Source organism: Procambarus clarkii, chromosome 60 (genome assembly GCF_040958095.1).
Source record: "Procambarus clarkii isolate CNS0578487 chromosome 60, FALCON_Pclarkii_2.0, whole genome shotgun sequence".
Lineage (NCBI taxonomy): Eukaryota > Metazoa > Arthropoda > Malacostraca > Decapoda > Cambaridae > Procambarus > Procambarus clarkii.
In genome coordinates, this window is record NC_091209.1 from 15,610,243 (window position 1) to 15,623,508 (window position 13,266).

The 13,266-nt window shown below is 41.8% G+C and overlaps 2 protein-coding genes across 3 annotated transcripts in view; both read right to left on the reverse strand.

The window, feature by feature from the left end:
* Positions 1-13,266, reverse strand: part of LOC123766787 (TBC1 domain family member 2B) — a 425,460-nt gene that overhangs the window by 221,793 nt on the left and 190,401 nt on the right. The window lies entirely within an intron of this gene.
* Positions 1-13,266, reverse strand: part of LOC123751104 (CDAN1-interacting nuclease 1) — a 201,766-nt gene that overhangs the window by 187,569 nt on the left and 931 nt on the right. The window lies entirely within an intron of this gene.

The following is a 13,266-nucleotide window of genomic DNA, read 5'->3' on the forward strand; positions in this document are numbered from 1 at the left end:
GCCTTACTGACTGACGCCTGCAGCTCCACCCTCACCTGGCTCCCCTCCTGACGCCCCGCTTGCCGGCGTAGGCGGCGGAAACATGTATGCATCAGTACAAATGTTCTTCATTGTATATACATGCATCAGTACCAGTGTTCTTCACTGTATGTGCATGCATTGATACAAATGTTCTTCACTGTACCTTCATTACTTAGGGGAGTCACAATGTAGGGATGGGCTATTGTATCCGAGTGTGTTAAGCTAGCGGTTTACATGTAATTATGATATATATATAGGCGTTTGCTGCTGGGTGGTTCTGCGTTTGTCTTAGGTGTATCGAAGGTGCCGTTGTGTGTCTTGGGGTTTTGTTGTGTATCTTCTGCGTCTTGGATTTTGTTATGTATCTTGAGTGTTGTTATGAGTGTGTCTTGGCTGTTGTAATCGTATTTTGAGTCTTGTTAGTGCATTTTGAGCGCTACTGTGAATGTATCGATGGTTTTTGTTATGATTGTGGCTGTCAAAACGGTATAAATGGTTGTAAATATTTGTAGATAATACGTTCTAGACGCGACTAAGCGATGTTTGCCCTGTTTTAAAAGTTGCAAAAACATCCTTATAAAAATGATATAATTGACACTTTGTAATATACTGCGATTTATAGCATCAAACCAAAATTATTCTAAGATAATTTTAAGATTTTTTCCCCTTTAATCATTAAGAAAATTCGTAAAGGTCATTTACGTGTATGTATATGTATATATATATATATATATATATATATATATATATATATATATATATATATATATATATATATATATATATATATATAAATATATATATATATATATATATATATATATATATATATATATATATATATATATATATATACCCACTAGGATTCTACCATACATTTTTGTTATTGAAAATGTGTTATTGAATACTTAAGCGTCCTCTTAACTAAGTGTGATACATTCACCAAAATATTAAAACATTTCTTGCTAAATATACATTTCCGTTTCCTTCATTTCTACCCTCTAAGAGGACACAAGTTTAAAATATACAAATATATGCAATGAACGAAAACTGGTTCGATTTCAATTAAATTTTTGTGACTAGTTGTATATGAAAAGGGCTTCAACTGGTCCAAGTCTCAACATCGTAGCGTAAATAGGGAGGAAAAAAATATTTAATTATGTGTCAAAAAATTTCCAAAATGTTCAAAAATTAACATCAAACACAAGTGTCAATTGAAATCATGTCTATGACTCTTAGCTGTCACAATAGCATATAATAAAAAAATATAATAATTAGTTTTATAAACAAAAAAATTATTTAACAAAAAATAATAATTAGAATTGTTTCTCTCTATTTTTTTCTCATTTTTTTATCGGGTGATTTGCATGAAACTTATACACCTGACTGCACCCCGTGATCCTATCTGTAAGGGTGCCAATTTTAGAGGAAATTGGTTGATGTCAACCTCAGCCACAGGTGGCAGCACCTTTGACTTCATTCATTTTCAAGTAACATAAAAATGACTCTACTCTTTCATTTTGTATTCAATTCGTATGAAACTTACACCTTATATGTAGATATTATGTCTTTACAATTTGTCCAAACACTGTATTCCTAAGTTCATTTAATGGTTTTTGCAAATATTTATAAACATTATATATTTGTTTAAATTTGGGGGGAACTTTGACTATTTGTATTAGTAAAATTAAACAAAATATCCATTTACACGTAACAAGTTAACAAACTAAAAATTGTTTAATTCTACATGTGAAAGTCTTAAACTAGAAGAAATACTAACAATTTTATAGGGTACTTGTGTAAGTCTTAACAGATGAATAAGAAATAAGTGCTTTGGATTGAACAATGTTTGAGGTAAACAGTAAATACGGTCCAAGTTGCCATCAAAGCTAGAACTAAAGATAAAAAAGTAAGAAATAGTTCCAAGCCAAAGGATAAGTTAATAGACTGGGACTGATGTAGGCTACTGAGAACGGTCGGTCCACATCCCAACACTTGGTGTCAGGACGCTAGTCTCTAGACACCAGTTACAGGACTCTAGTCTCAGGACGCCGGTCACTGGACGCTGGTCTCCGGACGCCGGTCACTGGACGCTGGTCTCCGGACGCCAGTCTCCGGACGCCAATCACCGGACGCTAGTCTTCGGACGTCGGTCTCCGGACGCCGGTCTCCAGACGCCAGCCTCCAGACGCCGGCCTCCGGAAGCCAGCTTCAAGACGCCAGCTCTACAAAGAGGCCTCATAGGGGTACATATGCGTCCATATTTTTAGGTACTTTGCGTTTATCGTTCACCCTCTCTCAAACACTCACACCCTTATAGAAGTGAGGGAGGGCGGGTGAGGGGAGGGAAAGAGGGTCGGTAGCAACTTCCGATGGTTGGGGACCAACAGCTTAAGGAATGATTTACTGGGCTTCTTATCTTTTGGAGGCGTCTCTATCTCCCCTTGCTACTATCTCAAGTGGCCGAAACCCTTCTTCTTCTTCTTCTCTCTCTCTCTCTCTCTCTCTCTGTTTCCTTCCGTACTTTTTGTTCCTTTCTACTCATTTTTTATTCCTGTTTTTGTTCCCTATTCTTCTTCACGTCTCTTTTTTTCAGTTCTCACACCTACCTGTTCCACTCTCTACATCTACCTGTCCCTCTCCACATCTACCTGTCCCACTCTCCACATCTACCCGTCCCACTCTCCACATCTACCTGTCCCACTCTCCACATCTACCCGTCCCACTCACCACATCTACCTGTCCCACTCTCCACATCTACCTGTCCCACTCTCAACATCTACCTGTCCCACTCTCCACATCTACCTGTCCCACTCTCCACATCTCCCTGTCCCACTCTCCACATCTCCCTGTCCTATTTCAGGTGAGAAAAACACTCTTGTGCTGCACACTTTAATAATGGTCTCATGTAGGTAAGATAATGAACACCTTCTTTACAAAGTTAAGAAACGATGCCCTGATGTTAGTTAGTTTCCAGTGTACTGCAGTGTGCGTGCGTGTACTCACATGCAGGATCGAGCATCAGCTCTTGGACCCCGCCTTTCTACCCACCGGTTGTTTAAGGCAATGACGCCCGTGTGTGTGTGTGTGTGTGTGTGTGTGTGTGTGTGTGTGTGTGTGTGTGTGTGCTCTCTTATCACTCCCCCCTCCCCCCACACCTTCCACCTGTCAAAACCTCACTAATGAGACCAAGATATGCCCACCAGGCAAACTATAATGTATCCGGACGCGTGCCCACTCAATCTTCCTGCCCCACTATAACTCATGCATGTGTGAATTTAGTCTCCCATTTCTCATGCTGATAACTAAGTTTCGTTATTATTATTGTTAGTAGTAGCAGTAGTACTAGCAGAAACAGCTGAAGCAGTAGCAGTACCAGTAATATTAGCAGCAGCAGCAGCAGCAGCAGCAGCAGCAGCAGCAGCAGCAGCAGCAGCAGCAGTAGTTGAAGTCTGACAAATTTTTATTTTAAACAAACTTTTATTTCTGGACTTGAGGACGACAATGGCAAGCGGGGTTTTTTTAATGTTAAATAACGCGAAACTGTTTTTGAAGTTTTCACATTGTGAAAAATGAGTTTGAGATTTTAATTAAAAACTGAATCGCGCTTCGATAATCTGGTGTTCTAGTAGATGTGTGAGTATTTGAGAGAGTTTGTGTGAGTGTATGTGAGTCACTGGGTTTGTGAGTGTATTAGTGAGCGTGTATGTGAGTTTGTGAACTGTCTGCCTTTGATAGCAGGTCAAAGGCTGTCATGCGCATGTTTACTGTCTGGCTGCTATCTGTCTGTATGTCCTCTCTCTGTCTGGCAATTTCCCTCTCATGTTATCACACTGTCTCACATATCCCGGCTTCCAGCCCCAGCTGAGCCCTATGAGTGGTTGTGTGTCCTGCCCTCTCCTCGTATGACTTTATTAATTGTGTATTATCTGGATCCGTTGTTGAGTATTATGGCTCAATGTGTTCTCTCCCTCACTCCCTCCCTCTCTCTCTCTCTCACTTACCCCCCTCTCTCTCTCACACTCCTCTCTCTCTCTCTCTCACTCCTCTCTCTCTCTCTCTCTCTCTCTCTCTCTCTCTCTCTCTCTCTCTCTCTCTCTCTCTCTCTCTCTCACTCCTCTCTCTCTCTCTCTCTCTCTCTCTCTCTCTCTCTCTCTCTCTCTCTCTCTCTCTCTCTCTCTCTCTCTCTCTCTCTCTCTCTCTCACTCCCCCCTCTCTCTCTCTCTCTCTTTCCCCTTGCCTCCCTCCCTCCCTATCTCCTTCCTTTTCTCCACAATCTCTTCCTCGCTCTCTCCCTCCCTCCCTTTCTTCCCCTCCTTCTCTCCTTCTCGCTCTCCCTCCCTCCCTGCCTCTCCCCTTCCCTCGTCCCCTCCAAAGTCATCCTAAGTAAGTCATCCTAAACAGTTAAGAAGAACTACTATCAAAGTGAAGTCTTAAATCTCTCTCTCTCTCTCTCTAAGACGAAGCATATACACTAACTGTTAAATCTGAAGACTTATAATGTACTATCAATTAAGGCTTATGAGTGGGGGATGTAAGGCGTGAAGCAGAGCGCCAGTTAACAGTTAAGAAGAGACTGTATCGCGGCCCGAGGAGCGTCTGACAAACAATGACAGTTTATAAACTAGATAACATAGGGAAGGGGGGAGGGGGGACGAGGGTGAGGGGAAATGCTAGAAAAGTTGAGGAAGGGACAGCGAGGCAGAGAAGAGGGGAAGGATGCTAGGTAGGAGAGGAGAGAGAGAGGGAAGGATGCTAGGTAGGAGAGGAGAGAGAGGGAAGGATGCTAGGTAGGAGAGGGGAGAGAGAGAGGGAAAGATGCTAGGTAGGAGAGGAGAGAGAGGGGGAAGGATGCTAGGTAGGAGAGGAGAGAGAGAGGGAAGGATGCTAGGTAGGAGAGGAGAGAGAGAGGGAAGGATGCTAGGTAGGAGAGGAGAGAGAGGGAAGGATGCTAGGTAGGAGAGGAGAGAGAGGGAAGGATGCTAGGTAGGAGAGGAGAGAGAGGGAAGGATGCTAGGTAGGAGAGGAGAGAGAGGGAAGGAAGCTAGGTAGGAGAGAAGAGAGAGGGAAGGATGCTAGGTAGGAGAGGAGAGAGAGGGAAGGATGCTAGGTAGGAGAGGAGAGAGAGGGAAGGATGCTAGGTAGGAGAGGAGAGAGAGGGAAGGATGCTAGGTAGGAGAGGAGAGAGAGGGAAGGATGCTAGGTAGGAGAGGAGAGAGAGGGAAGGATGCTAGGTAGGAGAGGAGAGAGAGGGAAGGATGCTAGGTAGAAGAGGGGAAACAGCATCACACACATTAAAGAAGAGGGAAATTGTGATGTTATTCGGACCTGAGGTCTAAATCACATCCAGGGAGGTAGAAATAGCCTAAGCTACTCTACCCCTTTGAGATGTATTTTTTTTCTTGTCTCAATAAACATACTTGAACTAAAATTTAAATTTTTTAAATTTTGCCCCGAGGGGCGAGTTTATTGGGCAGCGCCACTCATCTTGTGAGTGGACATACCGCCATAGCAGCATGTACAACACTCCCCAATAGGAAGAAAACCCGCTGGGTTGTTCATCCTGTCAACACTTGAACTAAATCACATACACACAGTTCCTATACAGACCTGTGGTGTAGAGGTTAGTGAGCATATGAAGCATACTCGCTACAAGAATGACCTGGGGCCAGATTCACAAAGCAGTTACGCAAGCACTTACGAATCTGAACATCTTTCCTCAATCTTTGGCGGCTTTGTTTACAATTATTAAACAGTTAATGAGCTCCGAAGCACCAGGAGGCTGTTTATAACAATAACAACAGTTGATTGGCAAGTTTTCATGCTTGTAAACTGTTTAATAAATGTAACCAAAGCCGTCAAAGATTGAGGAAAGATGTACACGTTCGTAAGTGCTTGCGTAAGTGCTTTCATGAATCTGGCCCCTGGGGTTCGAACACTGTTCAGAGTGGAACGATTCGGCAGAGTTCGCCCATGTACAGCAAGCAGTCATTGGAAGCCTGGATGTAAAATGGTGGAATGTGTTGACGTGAAAAACTGGCAGTAAATTGCCAAATTTTACCCTGTCGTTGCTCAGTCGTCTAAGGCAGTGTCTGGGATGCTCCCGGACGCAGGTTCGAATCCTCGTCACGGCCCTTGTGGATTTGTTCATTTAATTACCAAACTGGTTCCGGCAAGAGGTTCTCGACCTGTTCTCGGGTGCACCTGGCCTTTACCTGTGAACCTCTCTGTCAGCCTCTCTGTGTCCAGCGTAATGGCTTCATGTAATGTGTCATAGAGTTCTCCTAGTCACCTTGTTCATATTCATATTCATGTTCATGGCTCTTTCATATTCTGTGATTGAGTGAGCAATAAGCCGCTGTGTGGCGTCTACCTACACGAGCCGGTGGCTGAGCGGACAGAACACTGGACGCGTGATCCTGTGGTCCCGAGTTCGATCCCGGGCGCCGGGGAGAAACAATGGGCAGTGTTTCTTTCACCTTGATGCCCCTGTTACCTAGCAGTAAATAGGTACCTGGGAGTTAGTCAGCTGTCACGGGCTGCTTCCTGGGGGTGGAGGCCTGGTCGAGGACCGGGCCACGGGGACACTAAGCCCCGAAATCATCTCAAGATAACCTCAAGATATACCATATCTCTAACCCTGGCCAATGAGGACAGAAGAAAATGTATACATGTTGGGTACCATTGTATGGTACCATTGCATGGTACCATTGTATGGTACCATTGCATGGTACCATTGTATGGTACCATTGTATGGTACCATTGTATGCTCAGGTCTGGAAAAAAAAATGATCCTTCATTTAGTTTGATTGCTAGAGTATTGGGAGTAGTACTCACCTAGTTGTGCTTGCGGGGGTTGAGCTTTGGCTCTTTGGTCCCGCCTCTCAACTGTCAATCAAGTGGTAATGCCTGACTAGTTGTGTCTGAGGGCAGCAAGCTCCAGCTCTGCAGCCTCGCCTCTCTGCTACGATTTCTATGCCTCTTGACGCTCTAATACTCATATTAAATTATTATATTAAATTAATTAAATATTAATTGTTAAAACTTGATGTTGTGAATGGTTGTTGCTGCCACAACCTCTGGTTCATGCTCAGGTTTCCAGTTGATTCATCTGTGTGCCCCCCTCGGCTTGTAAAAGACTGTATCTAATGCGTCTCTTCCACCACAGTATCTTGTAGGTTGTGATCATGTCCCCCATGTTTTATCTTGTAAAGTCGCTACATTTAGTTATCATAACGTGGTCACATAAATCATCTATTTTACCTCAGCTAATTGTTTCGTGCCTTTAGGTTTTCTCAAATTTAGCTCTAAGCTAGGATTTAGCTCTGGGCTAGGATTTAGCTCTGAGCTAGGATTTAGCTCTGGGCTAGGATTTAGCTCTGGGCTAGGATTTAGCTCTGGGCTAGGATTTAGCTCTGGGCTAGGATTTAGCTCTGGGCTAGGATTTAGCTCTGGGCTAGGATTTAGCTCTGGGCTAGGATTTAGCTCTGGGCTAGGATTTAGCTCTGGGCTAGGATTTAGCTCTGGGCTAGGATTTAGCTCTGGGCTAGGATTTAGCTCTGGGCTAGGATTTAGCTCTGGGCTAGGATTTAGCTCTGGGCTAGGATTTAGCTCTGGGCTAGGATTTAGCTCTGAGCTAGGATTTAGCTCTGAGCTAGGATTTAGCTCTGGGCTAGGATTCATTAAGCAACCACTCACACAATCTTTCCATATTTCCTTAATCATGGCAGCTTAGTTTACATTTATTAGCTTGCTTTCCAACACCACAACTCAAGGTTATTATTGTTATAAACAACCTCGTGGCGCCTCGGAGCTCATACACTGTTTAATAAACGTAAACACAGTTGCCGCGATTGAGGAAAGATGTACAGGTTTCGTAAGGGGGCTGCGTGAATACCTGACGAACCCTTGTCTTCCTGCTGAGCTCACTAAATTATGTAGGCTCTCGACCCCAACGTAAAATTTGCGGTGGATTAGAGAAATTGAAAGCGCCACAATATTGACGTTTTAAAGGGCTATAATGATTATCGGCTCCGGTAGGTGGGTTGCCCAGAGTCTGACGTTTGTGTGTAGGCAAAAACCGCTGCATTTTTTTACGAAAGGGGAACAGGCTACACCAGCTGTGGGTTCCTCGTTAGAGCTGGGTATTGTAGTGAGCTGGAATGAGGGGGGTTATCTTGAGGTTATCTTGAGATGATTTCGGGGCTTTAGTGTCCCCGCGGCCCGGTCCTCGACCAGGCCTCCACCCCCAGGAAGCAGCCCGTGACAGCTGACTAACACCCAGGTACCTATTTTACTGCTAGGTAACAGGGGCATAGGGTGAAAGAAACTCTGCCCATTGTTTCTCGCCGGTTCTCGGGATCGAACCCGGGACCACAAGTCCAGCGTGCTGTCCGCTCGGCCGACCGGTAGGGGCAGAAAAAAGATAGCCTGACGTGGGCGGCAGATGGTGGATTATGCAAGGGAGTTTAGCCGGCGGTAAGGTATATGAGTGTGGGCAGGGCAGTGCGGGGCATATGGGCACAAACGGGCGTGGGCGTGCGGAGCCCACCGCTGTTACCCTGTGACTAAGGCTCCACCCGCGCTTGAATACCAGCCTTATCTCAGAGACGCGCCGGGCATCCTCCGCCACGCAAACTAGTGCCAAGACAGCTGCTTCCCCGACGGATAAAACAAAAATATGGCTCAGAACCTCGATGTTAAATCTTGCTCGAGGAGATATATAACTCGCAAACTGCAATTTTTTGTGTCGCGCTCGCTCGTCGCTTCAAAGAGATTGCAACTCAATTAATGGAGCTATATAAATATTAGCCTCCAAAAAGAAAATTTGAATTCGCCGGCTCTGATTGGCTTAACGATGACATAAATACCGGCCGCTGAGTGGGCGAACGACGGCGTAAATTGAGCGTCGATTGGCTACACAAAGAGCTGTCGTATCGTCAACAACATCTGACATAATCATCATTGTCAATAAATATTAGTTGTTAATATGATCACACACACACACACACACACACACACACACACACACACACACACACACACACACACACACACACACACACGGCCTAGGGGGGAGGGGGACGGTGGCTGAGCGGACAGCACGCTGTACGCGTGATCCTGAGGTCCCGGGTGCCAGCGAGAAACAATGGGCAGAGCTTCTTTCACCCCTAATGCTCCTTGTTACCTAGCAGTAAATAGGTACCTGGGAGATAGTCAGCTGTCACGGGCTGCTTCCTGGAGTGTGTGTGTGTGTGGTGTGGGGAAAAAAAAGTAGTTAGTAACAGTTGACTGACAGTTGAGAGGCGGCCCGAAAGAGCAGAGTTCAACCCCCGCAAGCACAACTAGGTGAAAAACACACACACACACACACACACACACACACACACACACACACACACACACACACACACACACACACACACACACACACACACACACATACTACAAATAGGTGAGTACACATATTATTATTGTCTTGACAGCGCGGTGCAAAGAGTCGGACTGGCGTAGAGTAACAAGCGGGGTGCCTCAAGGATCGGTGCTGGGTCCCATACTATTCCTCATTTATGTAAATGACTTGACTGCAGGAGTCGAGTATTTTTTGTCAATGTTTGCAGATGATGCAAAACTAATGAGGAGGGTTGAGACAGATGATATCTGTAAGATTCTCCAGGATGACTTGAACAGGTTGCAGAGATGGTCCGAGAAATGGCTGCTTGAAATCAACACTAACAAGTACAAGGTGATGGAAATGGAGACAAGAGCCAGAAGACCGAAAGGCCAATATATGATGAAAGGAAACTACCTCCCTGTAACGTCTAGAGAAAAAGACCTGGGAGTGGACATTACACCAAACCTAACTCCAGAGGCTCATATAAATAGAATAACGTCAGCCGCATACTCTACTCTGGCAAAAGTTAGAACATCCTTCAGATACCTGAATTAGGAGGCTTTTAGATCACTGTAAATCGTCTATATGAGGCCAATCTTAGAGTATACCGCCCCATCGTGGAATCCCCATCTTAAAAAAACATATAAGGAAGTACGAAAAGGTGCAGAAGTTTGCAATGAGACTCGTTCCCGAGCTGCGAGGGATGAGGTAGGAAGACAGACTGAAGGGACTAAACGTGACGTCGTTAGAAAGGGGGAATATGATACAGGCGTATAAAATACTTACAGGGATTGACAAAGTGGAAACAGAGGAAATGTTTACAATGAATAACAACAAAAACAAGGGGGCACGGATGGAAGCTTGAGACTCAAATGTGTCATAGAGATGTTATAAAGTTTTTATTTAGCGGAAGGGTAGTGAGTAAATGGAATAACCTAAAGGATCAGAATGTAGAGGCTAACTCCATTCGTAACATTAAAAGCAGGTATGATAGGGAAATTGGCCAGGAGGAGTCATTGCATTAAACAACCAACGGCTACCAAAACGGGGTCCAAGAGCTAGAGCTCGATCCTGCAGGCACAAATAGGTGAGTACACACTCACATGTAAATCACCTGACATCTTTCTTTTATTTTTTTATCAGGAACGCGTCGTTTTCGTGAAGAACCGGCCTATGTAACAATCAGCATATATGGACTAATATTCTACACGTTTAGTGTAATTTGTCGACCTTATGCGCTTCAGAGTGCAGCCTAATCTTGTCTCAGAGGGGATAAGGTGTCCTAAGCGTGACAAATTGGGTAAAAGCCGGCCTCTCTACCTCTTTATCCGGACGCCCATGTTATCCGGCCCCTGACCGTAACTCAACGGATGAAGCTGGAAATTTGTATATACTGTAGTTTAAGAATCCGGTTCAGTGGAGAGTGACAGAAGGCTGTGTTTGGAAGACACGAGTCCTTCTTAACTTTATGTGGAAATCTGGACCACATTATACTGTTTTTTTTTATATTATGAAGGTATATTACATAATCCTACATGTCAAAATATTATAATAAACAGTATATTATAATACAATATACTGTATAATATATATATATATATATATATATATATATATATATATATATATATATATATATATATATATATATATATATATATATATATATGTCGTACCTAGCAGCCAGAACGCACTTCTCAGCCTACTATGCAAGGCCCAATTTGACTAATAAGCCAAGTTTTCATGAATTAATTGTTGTTCGACTACCTAACCTACCTAACCTAACCTAACCTAACTTTTTCGGCTACCTAACCTAACCTATAAAGAGAGGTTAGGTTAGGTTAGGTAGAGTTGGTTAGGTTCGGTTATATATTTACGTTAATTTTAACTCCAATAAAAAAAAATTGACCTCATACTTAATGAAATGGGTAGCATTATCATTCCATAAGAAAAAAATTAGAGAAAATATATTAATTCAGGAAAACTTGGCTTATTAGGCAAATCGGGCCTTGCATATTAGGCCGAGAAGTGCATTCTGGCTACTAGGTACGACATATATGTGTGTATATATATATATATATATATATATATATATATATATATATATATATATATATATGTCGTACCTAATAGCCAGAACGCACTTCTCAGCCTACTATTCAAGGCCAGATTTGCCTAATAAGCCAAGTTTTCATGAATTAATGTTTTTTCGTCTACCTAACCTACCTAACCTAACCTAACCTAGCTTTTTTTGGCTACCTAACCTAACCTTACCTATAAATATAGGTTAGGTTAGGTTAGGTAGGGTTGGTTAGGTTCGGTCATATATCTACGTTAATTTTAACTCCAATAAAAAAAAATTGACCTCATACATAGAGAAAAGGGTTGCTTTATCATTTCATAAGAAAAAAATTATAGTAAATATATTAATTCAGGAAAACTTGGCTTATTAGGCAAATCGGGCCTTGAATAGTAGGCTGAGAAGTGAGTTCTGGCTACTAGGTACGACATATATATATATATATATATATATATATATATATATATATATATATATGTCGTACCTAGTAGCCAGAACGCACTTGTCAGCCTACTATGCAAGGCCAGATTTGCCTAATAAGCCAAGTTTTCCTGAATTAATATATTTTCTCTATTTTTTTTCTTATGAAATGATAAAGCTACCCATTTCATTATGTATGAGGTCAATTTTTTTTATTGGAGTTAAAATTAACGTAGATATATGACCAAACCTAACCAACCCTACCTAACCTAACCTATCTTTAGAGGTTAGGTTAGGTGAGGTAGCCGAAAAAGTTAAGTTAGGTTAGGTTAGGTTAGGTAGGTTAGGTTGTCGAAAAACAATTAATTCAGGAAAACTTGGCTTATTAGGCAAATCGGGCCTTGCATAGTAGGCATAAAAGTGCGTTCTGGCTACTAGGTACGACATATATATATATATATATATATATATATATATATATATATATATGTGTATATATATATATATATATATATATATATATATATATATATATATATATATATATATATATATATATAAACCTCAATCTGTAGTGTTTGTGTGGTTGTCTAAGCTGTAAAGTCATATAATACTGAACTCTGTCAACACAATCTAAATACTGGAACACTTGATGATATACTGGACTTGTACCCAAGATTGACTATGTAGTGCATCAGTTATGTAAAATATATGTAATGTAACTAAATCTTGAGCTTGTAAAAGTATCTTAATCACCTTCAGTGGTTTAAGTGGTTAATATCACACTAGATTCTAAAGCAGCTATCTTACGCTGTCAAAGTAGGAGAGACATAAATATATATGTGTATATGTATATGGTCAGAGTTGCATTACACCTTTGTAAACAAATATTTCAAACACTGTTTATGTAGTAGAGAGATAAATCTATGTAATTATGTATGTAGGTGAGATTAGCATGTTAAAAGCACTACAATCACCTTCTTTGGTTGATTGTTCAATAAATCCCTGAACTATATGTTTAAAAGATCTGTATCCCCCTGTCCATGAAGGACAGAAGTAAATGTATTTTTTCTGGTTAGCATTGTAAATGTGTGGCCACGTCTGTGGTAGAAAAACAAATAAACTGCTCCCCCTCCCTTGACTATATCAGATATTTTCAATCTGTTTCAACTTATGTCTCACTAAACAAGGTTCAGAAAATGTTAAGACGCATCATAATATTTTAAGAGGAGACTTTATATATATATAGATATATAAACATATATTATTAAAAACGGATGTTTTCAAAAGTTTAATTGTTTGTTAAAAGTTTAAAAGTATCTCTGTATATCACTAATATATAAATAAATAG